The 10,885-nt window shown below is 37.4% G+C and overlaps 1 pseudogene; it reads left to right on the forward strand.

Annotated features, from left to right (window-relative positions):
* Nucleotides 1-314: 314 nt before the first annotated feature.
* Nucleotides 315-1,063, forward strand: LOC127082049 (phosphoglycerate kinase 2, chloroplastic-like; annotated as a pseudogene).
* Nucleotides 1,064-10,885: the final 9,822 nt, after the last annotated feature.

The raw sequence follows: 10,885 nt of genomic DNA on the forward strand, positions 1-10,885 counted from the left end.
ATCCAATAAAAATGGAGTATTCTCATGGTGATACATGGAAGTTCAGCCGCAACGTCTGGAGTTTCAGTAACAAATGCTAACTTCTGCCAAACACCTGAAATCAGTAAAGGGATTCAAGTTTTAAACTCATAAAAAGCAAGTTTGCGATATAAGATATAAGCCATGAAGATTTTGATCCGACCATATGCGTATTCGGGCTATTAAAGCGAGTCGAAATTCAGACCAGTACTAACCTGATGAGCAGAAGAGGTTTTACTTTTTCAATGGCTTTTTCCTTCGAAAGTCAACTGATTTAGATAGAAATCCTTCAAAGGCCATTTGCTGCAATTGTGGGTGGTTCCAAAGTCTCATCTAAAATTGGTGTGATTGAGTCGCTTCTAGAAAAAGTTGACATGCTTCTTCTCGGTGGAGGGATGATCTTCACATTTCACGAGGCAAAAAGTCTTTTAGTTGGTTCATCCCTTGTAGAGGAAGATAAGTTGGATCTTGCTACAACACTACTTAAGCCAAGGCAAATGGGGTGTCGCTCTTGTTACCGTTGATGTCATGACTGCAGACAAATTCGCTCTTGATGCGAACAGCTAGATTGTGCCAGCATCTGCCATTCCCGATGGTCAGATGGGATTGGATATTGGTCCCGATTCTATTAAAACATTCATCGAAGCATTGAACACCACCAAAACCGTCATATGGAATGGGAGTGTTCGAGTTTGACAAGTTTGCTACTGGGACAAAGGCTATTGCAAAGAAGCTGGCAGACCTCAGTGAAAAAGGGGTGACAACTATTATTGAAGGAGGAGATTCCGTCGCTGCTGTGGAGGAAGTAGAAGTCGCTAAAGTCATGAGCCACACCTCCACTGGTGGTGGTGCGAGTTTGGAGTTATTGGAAGGCAAAGAGCTTCCAGATGTCCTTGCTCTCGACGAAGCCACACCAGAACCGTGTCAAGATAGTTATGCGATATCTCGCCGACACCAATTTAATCCACGAACGAATCATATCGCTTGCAAACCTCAGCTGAAATTCCATCCGGCGTGGCGTATGTTCTGCAAGTATCAGCAATAGATGAAATTAACACAACCAATGTACCATTAATTCAAAAACGTATACTCAAGTGGTTTCACAGCAGTGATTTACCTGTGGTAAAAAAATAGGATGAGAATTGAGGGGGGACCACCGAGCTTGAGCATACAATTTCAGAACTCACGCTCCACTACATGGACAGGTGCCTTAGCTCCTGGTCACTACCAACGGTACAGAAAAGCAGACGAGAGGGACCACCAGCTTGAGTGAAGACAAAAACCTCCAGCATCCTCCGTACGGACAGCGCTCCACTACACCACAGGGAACACATCAGAGAGGTCATATATAAAAGGGGTTACTATTCACGAAACCCTAAGGAATTTTGGGGGTAAGAAAAAACGGCGAATCCATAAAAATCCAAGAGGCGACGAACCTTAGGAGAGGCAACGAAATCGATTCAGGTGATTCTTGGGAGCTCAAGCAAAGTAGCTAAGGCGTCGATTCCGAAAGAGGAAAAAGAGAGAGAACCGCATACTTGTCTATTCGCTTCCAAGGCATACCGACGGTAGATTTCTGGCTCTTTCTTCATCTCGTTTTCGGTCTCGTAAATGTGTGTATATCTTCCTTTTTCTTTCATAACTGTGAATCAGTGTTTTTTTTTATAACTGTGAATCGGTGTTTTTTTGTGAGGTTGAGTTTCGGTTAGGGTGAGGAGAAGTGTTTTCCTTCTTTGATGGAGATGTTTTGTGTGAAAGTATCAGAATAAGGAGAGGAAGTTTGAGGTGGAGGGTTAACCGGATCGAGCTTGTGGATCCGGATAACCCGGTTTGGACCCGGCCCCCTTTTGGGCTTTGTGGGGCGACCACCTCCGTTTCTTTTTGGTTTGCTGGGCCCTGATGGGCCTTAGGGGTATGCAGAGCTTTTTTTTTTCTTTCTTTCTTTAATTTGGTCATTTATTTATTTATGTGTTTATGTATTTAAGGGACTGTTATAATAACAATGGGTCGTCCGTGGCCAAGTGGAGGAAGGTTTATCTTGCCTTCCTTGGGGTAGTGGGTTCAATACCCATATATAGCATTTTGTTCTTTAGCATTCATTTTTTCTTTTTTTCTTTTTTTTCTTTTTTTCATGTTTAGGTTTTATTATTGATTTCTCCTGCACTCATATTTTCATTATCACTTAATAACATAAATTTGGTATCCTTTAAATTCATCATCCATTCAAAACCGTTTTAAGAATATAAATTACCTGTTTCTCGATTCAATGTCGAGCCCATTTTCATACCCTTGTAAGTCGATTGCTTTTAAGCATCACCATCAACCTCACATGGCTTACTCTTGGGCCTTCTTACAATGAGCCCTTAAGCAACATCAACTTAACTGTCAATAATTTCAAACCTCGGTACTTTAATTGTTTTAATTTAATATTCAAATCATTTTCTTAATAAAGCATGAAGAAAAAGATTACCTGGATGGAATGTCCAGTCGTAATCCCGAATATTAGGCTCAAGCTGTAAGAGCTTGCAAGCCGCTAATATTCGTCTTCTCTTCCACACTCCAATATTCAAAACATCTTCTTAATAAAACGTGAAGAAAAAGATTACCTGGATGGAATGTCCAGTCGTAATCCCGAATATTAGGCTCAAGCTGTAAGAGCTTGTAAGCCGTTAATATTCGTCTTCTCTTTAACACTCTAATATTCAAATCATTTTCTAAATAAAACGTGAAGAAAAAGGTTACCTGGATGGAATGTCCAGTCGTAATCCCGAATATTAGGCTCAAGCTGTAAGAGCTTGCAAGCCATAAATGTTCGTCTTCCCTCCAAAACATTCATAAATATTCGAATCATTTTCTTAGCAATATTGGAAAGAAACATACTGCCTGGGTGGAATGTCCAGACGTAGTCCCGAGTATTAGACCCAAGCTGTAAGAGCTTGTAAGTCACAAGTACTCGTCTTTCAAACTTCAAAATACCTAATTCCTACCTTAATACTTTTTTCAAATAAGATGGAAATGGAACGTGGTGTATACCACGCACTCCTGAGACTAGGATTCGAGATGTATATCTCGCTCATCCAAGTTCTCGCCATCACTCAAAACACATCAAACCAATCAATTTCTTTCCTCGCCGCCGTGCGATTGACCTCTTAAACCTTTTCACAAACGAAAGGTACTTTGTTTCAAAATAATGCAAGGCAATGTTTTTCCACCTGTTTTGGGTAGTCCAACAATGTTTTCGTCGATTTGACACAAAGTAGCTTTCGCTAAAATCGACTAACAAACAAACATTTTTCTACCCAGAACTACGTAAGCCTTGACTTCTCTATTGAGATACGTAGGAGCAGGATTTGTAAATCTTGCCAGGCCCACTAATAAAAAACTTAGGTTTAGTCCTTCGTCAAAAATCCAAAAACATTCTCTTCTCATCCTTTCTTTCTTTCCCACCTAATAATTCGAAAAGCCTAATATTTCAACTAACACTAACGCACACAACTAACCTAACGGTTCCCGTTGAGTACAACGGACGTGAGGGGTGCTAATACCTTCCCCTTGCGTAATCGACTCCCGAACCCTGATATTGGTTGCGATGACCATATCTTATCCTTTCTTTTGTCTTGGGTTTTATCGATATTTTCCCTTTCCTTTTTAGGAATAAATAAAGTTCGGTGGCGACTCTGTTCAGTCCATCATTGCGAGCGTGCGATCGCGCTTCGCTTTGAAGTCGTATCCCCATTTTTTCGAGGTGCGACAAGTGGGATTCTCTATGATCTTATTGGAATCAAGCACATAAACATACACTAAACAAAATGTCAAATCTAGAAGTAGTTAAGTATAAGAGAGAACCAATCATACCTTTGTATACCTTTTTCTCTACCTTTCCACTTACCTCATCCTTCTCACGGATACATATAAGACGCATATGAGTCTTTGCTATCTTGTATTCTGACGTGTCAAACTTCTTCAAAAGTTTTTTAGTATATTTACTTTGATGGATATATGTTCCTTCTGGACTTTGATTAATCTGAATTCCCATAAAGAACTTGAGTTCTCCCATCAGACTCAACTCAAATTCTACTTGCATAAACTTAGAAAATTCCTTGCATAAAGCAGAATTAGGATAACCAAATATAATATCATCCATACAGATTTGAATAACAAGGATATCATTTTTGAATGTTTTATAGAATAAAGTTGTATCAACCTTCCTTCTGGTGAAATCATTTTCCAAAAGAAAATTGCTTAGTCTTTCATACCATGCTCTAGGAGCTTGATTCAGACCATATAATGATTTCTTAAGTTTGAAAACAAAATATGGGTTTTTATGATTTTCAAAACCATGAGGTTGGTGTACATACACTTATTTAGTTATGTAATCATTCAGAAATGCACTCTTAACATCTATTTGACACAAGATGATGTTATGATTAACAGTAAAGGAAATTAAGAGACGAATAAACTCTAACATGACAACTTGTGCAAAGGTTTATTTATAGTCAATCCCCTCTTACTGACTATAGCCTTGTGAAACCATTCTGGCCTTGTTTCTTACTACCTTTCCTTGTTCATTCAACTTGTTTCTGAAGACCCACTTTGTCCCAATGACATGAGTTCCATTGGGTCTTGGGACAAGATCCCACCCGTCATTTCTAGAGAATTAATCGAGTTCTACTTGCATATCCAGAATCCACAATGTATCCAGAAATGCTTCATCTGTTAGAACAAGAATTTTGTTCTACAACATATCTCTAAGTTTTGATGATAACAAAGAACGAAATAAATTGGTACCCTAATAATTTTCTCTAAGTGTGAAGCCTTCTAAGGTAAAATGAATCTGAGGAAACTAATATCTGGCATCTGACGCAATCTAGAAAAGCTGATCTAACACGAAGATACAAAATCTGACTCTAAATAAGAACACCCCTAAGAAGCAAACACATCTAAAATCTGACACTGCAATTCAACTATGATATCTGAAGACTATCCAAAAGAATGTATCTGAAGACTATTCAAGAAAATATATCTGAAGACTACTCAAGAGAATCTATCTGAAGATTATTCATGAAAATCTATCTGAAGACTACTCGAGAGAATCAACCTGAAGACTATTCAAGATAACATCTGAAGACTATTCAAAAGAATCTATCTGAAGATTATTCAAGAGAATCTCTGAAGACTGCAAGTTTCTGATTAAAGACTCTGACTCTGCTCACTCTGATTCATGCTCAACAATCATCTGACTCGCCAAATCAGAAACTTAATAAAGAAGTATTCTAAGTATAGTACAAATCTCAATAAGGAAATTATGGATTATGTTCCAAGACTTCTATGGAAAGGACAAGAAAGTTAATACCATTAATTCCCATAGTTGGCAAGAAATCTCCCTTTATTTCCCTCAAATGGTATCATCGTAAAAGTACTATATAAATGCCTAATCATAACATACTGAATGAAACAATTCGATAATAGACTTCAATTTACAATACTCAACATTTTTCATTATAATATTCAGCAATCACACAAGAGTTGTTACTCATATTGTGTGGTCATTGTTTCACTGTACTAAATTGTGTTTACACTGCTTACCTAGACGCACTAAGGCAAACGCCTGTATTTCTCTAAATTTATCGATATTCCTCAAGTGACTTATTTAAGTCTGTAGACTTGAGAGGGCTAATATATTGTTAAACTCTTAGACGTTTTTGTAATCTATTGAGATTATTGGATTAAGTCCTTATTGAAGGTGAAATCACCTTGGTTGGGTGGACTGGAGTAGCTTTGATATTCAAGCGAACCAGGATAAATTTCTTATGTTGTTAGCATTTACTTTCATGTGTATGGTGTTGTAAAAGCTTTTTATTACTGTGAAAATAATTCAACCCCCCCCTTTCTTGTTTTTCTCTACCTTCATAATCAACTAATGTAGGCTCTATAAGGGGCACCAAACCTAGAAACATTCTTCTGAAGGTTAGAATGAGGATATGGTTCAGACTTATCTCCCATGAAATTCTGGTATCAGATATGAGATGTCGAAGGTAATGCCACGACACTAATATCTGAGTAATGCAAACAGAATAAAGATAGAGAATAGTAATGCAAGAGACACAGGCAATTGTTAACCCAGATCGGTCCAACTCAACTACATCTGGGGGCTACCAAGCCAGGAAGGAAATTCACTACAATAGAATCAGTTCAAAGACTCTCCGTACACTTCAATAAGTTACAGTCTTTCTCACCTAATCTCTACCCGTGCAATTTCTACCTAAGCACTCTTAGATATGAGAACCCACTCACTTCCCTACAATCACACATGTGATCTTAAACAACAATCCCTTGAGAAAATAAAACACTTTTTAATAACACACTCTTGATTTTACTTCACAGTTTCAATCAAGAAGACACACACTTGATCTTGCTTAACAACTTTGATCAAGTAGACACACACTTGATCTTGTTTCACAACTTTGATCAAGTAGACACACACTCTTGCTTAACAGCTTTAGAGTGACAAATTACAACCACAAATCAGACCAATTCAATCGTCAAAAGATGACTTGAATGGCTTACAAGTCTCACGACTAAACAAGACACAAACCCTAACTCTCTCTATATATTTCGCTCAGTATTGGTTATGTTGTTAAACAGGTTTTCCATATCCCTTTTTATAGAAGCTTTCAGCTGGGCTTGGACATCTTGAAAACCCTAAATCTATTTTCCAATTAAATCTTCTCATGACAACTGGTTAGATCTCCTTGGAAAATAAGTAAATCAGGTTGTAATCAATGATTGAATGCGCCTGCAAATCAGATCTTCAATCATACATAGATTGCCATTAATTGCGCAATCACATAAAACCAGACATTCACACTGAATGTTCTGTGTACATGATGTCATGACATCGGGTCTGACATCCTGGAACAATTCTGCATAATTCCATAATTCCTTTTATAATTTCCAGCAGGTACAAACATATCAGATGCCATGACATTGTGTATGACATCCTGATACAATCCTGCATAATTATGTTTTCCATTAACTCCAGCAGGTACACATCATCAGATGCCATGACATTATGACATTCTAAAACAATCCTGCATGATCATGTTCTTGAACTCCAGCAGGTACACAAGATATCTTATGTTAAGACATCACACATAACATGTTGTGAATACTCATTGTTTTACCAAAATTGCTGCCAACACTTAGAACCCACAAACTCCCCCTTTGGCAAATTTTGGCTAAAACATATATCTGTCCTTTTTGTTCACAAGAAAACTATCAGCAATTAAACAACAATTTAAACAGCAGCAGAAGCAAACACAATTTCTAGCTATATCTACTAGTAATACACACATGCACAAGGGTAGTTCTCCTCCCTCTAAATCTATGCAACACAAACAGAATTACTAGTTATGGATATAACTAGTAAGACACACAAATGCACAAGGGTACTCCTTCTCCCCCTAAATCTGTGCACACAACAAAGATCTTCTTTGATAATAACAACACCTGTAACCACAACACCTGTAACAGTCAGAATGTCATTCTGACATCTGCTTCAACATCACCACATATGCACCACATCAGACATCCCCTTTGACATCTGTAAATAGAACATCGCATCTCCTTCAATAATAGTTGTCCATCTGTTCAGCTACATACATCTCCTCACAGCTCCACAACTCACAACTTTAACTGCTTCCACATTAACACTTCTCCCCCTTTTTAGTCAAAATTGACCAAAGGTGACCAATTAGACAAAATAAATGTCAATTAGCCTAGCAGAGAATGTCAGATCAGATGTTATAACATTAAAAATGTTAAAACATAATTGTTCAGGAGATACAAACCATCATCATACACAGCTGTGATAGCTGAGATAATGAACAAATCCAAGGAACTCATTAAGAGCCCAAAATATTACAAACAAGCATTAATGAGGACTGCCACAAATTACACATTCAAACATAAAACAATAAAAACTTCAGCTTCCAAACATCAGGGGGAACAACTTCTAAAATAACAGCCACAACAGCCACACCAAGAACAGTCTTCAAACACAAGGGGGGGGGGGAACCATTAATCAGAGGAAGAAGTATCATCTTCACCTTCAGAGCCTTCAGAGCTGCCACTCGACTGAGCATTTGACCTCTCACTTGAGGTATTGGCATATGAATCTTCACCGGCCTTCTCCATTTCTTCCTTTTCTAGGCTCCTAATAAGAACCTCCAAAGCTTCTTTTCTTGCCTTGGCCACCCTTATACCATTATCCAGTTCCTTGCAGGTATCTTTTAATTGATTAATTAAACTCCCTTGAGATATAGGCTCCTTTCTGGCAGATGTCATGACAACATCATTGACATGACTTCCCTCAAACAACTTATAATGAATGGATATTGGGGGCTTTCTTCTGCTTGGAATGTCACTTGTACTCAGAATGCCTGGTTGTTGGCTCAAGATAATACCACAAATAAAGGATGGGAAGGCAATGGGCAGCTTCACTGCATTTGTGGAAGCATGTCTGATAGTTTGATCAAACATAAACTTTCCAAAGTCAAAGTCTATCCTGGTTCCAATAACATGAATGATTCTTCCAAGACCAATGGAGATGGTAGAGATGTGATTAGTAGGAACCCAGTTGGCTGAACCAATCTTGTGTAAGATGGCATACTTGACAGTTAGCTTGCCAGCTGATAGGTGATTCTTACTAGGCCATTCCTTAACTTGGCCAGCTGTAATAGTCCTACAGACCTCATTGTCTGTAGTCTCTAAATCCACTCCTCCATCAGTTCCTCTCCCTAGGAACTTGTTGATAATGGTTGGTGAGAATCTCACACATTTACCCCTTACAAAAACCTTGCAGAACTCCCTGCTGCTATTTTCATAAATATCCTCAGGGATATTCACAATAAACTCTTTTACTAACCCCTCATAACATTGGGGCAGAGCAACCACAGTCTTCATCAATCCAGCATTCTTGATCAAATCCATGACTTCCTTCACCTTAACAACCTCCTTTCTCAGCTCTCTTTCCACTGCTATCCTCCTCTGAATAACAAACTTCCATTTTGCAGCACCATCTTCTAGATGAAAAGATATATTGTCTAGGTGTACAACTCCCATTTTAGCTGGGGACTTTTTGACAGCCTGCCTTTTTGTAGAGGAGATGTCTGGGACATCGTCTTCGACATCTTCATCAGAGTCAGAACTCTCTCTTTCTTTCCTCTTCTTAACCTCAACCTTGCTCCATGATTTGGAGGGTCCTACACCAGCAGTCTTCTTCCTAGTCCTGGCTGTCATCATTTCAGCCACAGTTTTCCCTTTTCTAGTCTTCAATTTCCTAGCAGCACTTGGTTTTGCATGGTAAACCAAAGTGTCATCCTCTTCCTCTGAACTCTCTTCCTCCAGATTAACAATATCCTCAGTAGTTTCATGAGACATACTTGCTGGTTTCTTGCTAGGTGAATTTTTACCTAGAGAACATAAACCCTTAGTGTAGCGGGGTATTCGTTACCATTAGAGATATTGACTAAATCCAAGGTAAATCATACAAGTCGAGTCGCCACCTCACTTCTATTTATCCAAAGGAATGGTTAGAAAGCGAACAAAAACCTAATAGTTTTAACAAAAAAACTAGTAAAAGAAACAGAGATTTGGGTAAGGGGTTGGTTATGCAATGGGAAGGTGTTAGGCACCTAAAACATCCTAGGTACTCCTAGGGACCCAAAAAGAAAATGAGAATTGATCTTGTATTGGTTTAAGCCTTTTGCATGATTTAGAAGACAACCTATCCTTAATGCAAAGCCATTCACTTGATCAATTGATCAAGATGAATTAGATTTGAATCAAGGAAGATTAAATCTCCATAACCAATGCTAACTTATCAACCTTCAACTCATTGATCAAAAAGAAAATAAGAAGGAGAAGAAGAAGGAGATGGATAAGAGAAATGAAAATGGCAAAATTAAAGTACATTAAATGAAATACAATGTATCAATCCTCATATGTTGACCAATGACATTGAAAGTCAAGGTCAAACAATAAAAAACAGAAGTGAGATGAAGATTGGAAATCAAGAAATGAATAAAATATTTTTGGTATTTTCTAATATTTAATTAAATTTGAATTAAAAATAAATGGAAAGGTCAAACTTCAAAATTACTTCAAATCAACCTTGGAAGGTCCAAGTAATTTATCCCAAGTTCAAAAAGGTCAAACAAAGTTTGACAAAAAATTTCAGCATTTTTAAAAGTCAGAAACTATTTTTAATCAATTAAAAATGAATAAAAATAACCTAATTGAACTAAAATCTCAAATAAATCTCAAATAAATTTGAAAATTGATGAGAATATTTTTCATAGATCCATCATCATTCAAATAGGTTAGGAAAATATTTTTGTATTTTTTGAATATCAAAAACTATTTAAAATGAATTAAAAACCACCAGAAAAGAGAAAATTCACAAAAATATCAAATGACAAAATAAAAAATATTAAAAATCAGAAATAGAAACTAGAAATTATTTGGAAACTAATGCAATTGGTCCCATAATTTTTGGATTAAAAATGAAGAAGATATTGATTTTTGAAATAAAATGGAATTAAGAAAATAAAATGGATTAAATCAGAAAATAGAAAAAAGCACACGCGTTGGATTCATTTCATTAAATGACTTGGCAAATCCAAGGGCTCTCAACGCGCGTGTATCTTATGCCTTAGTCAACTGAGACACACGAGGCAATATGAAAAGTCATAACAATGGAAGGTCCAGATTAGATCTGGAAAAGAGATCACACGGCTAAGGATTGATCTGACAATGATGAAGCCACCGGAGCCACCGTCTTCTCCGGTGAGCTTGGATTCTCCGG

The sequence above is a fragment of the Lathyrus oleraceus genome, chromosome 5, assembly GCF_024323335.1.
Source record: "Lathyrus oleraceus cultivar Zhongwan6 chromosome 5, CAAS_Psat_ZW6_1.0, whole genome shotgun sequence".
NCBI classification, from domain to species: domain Eukaryota; kingdom Viridiplantae; phylum Streptophyta; class Magnoliopsida; order Fabales; family Fabaceae; genus Lathyrus; species Lathyrus oleraceus.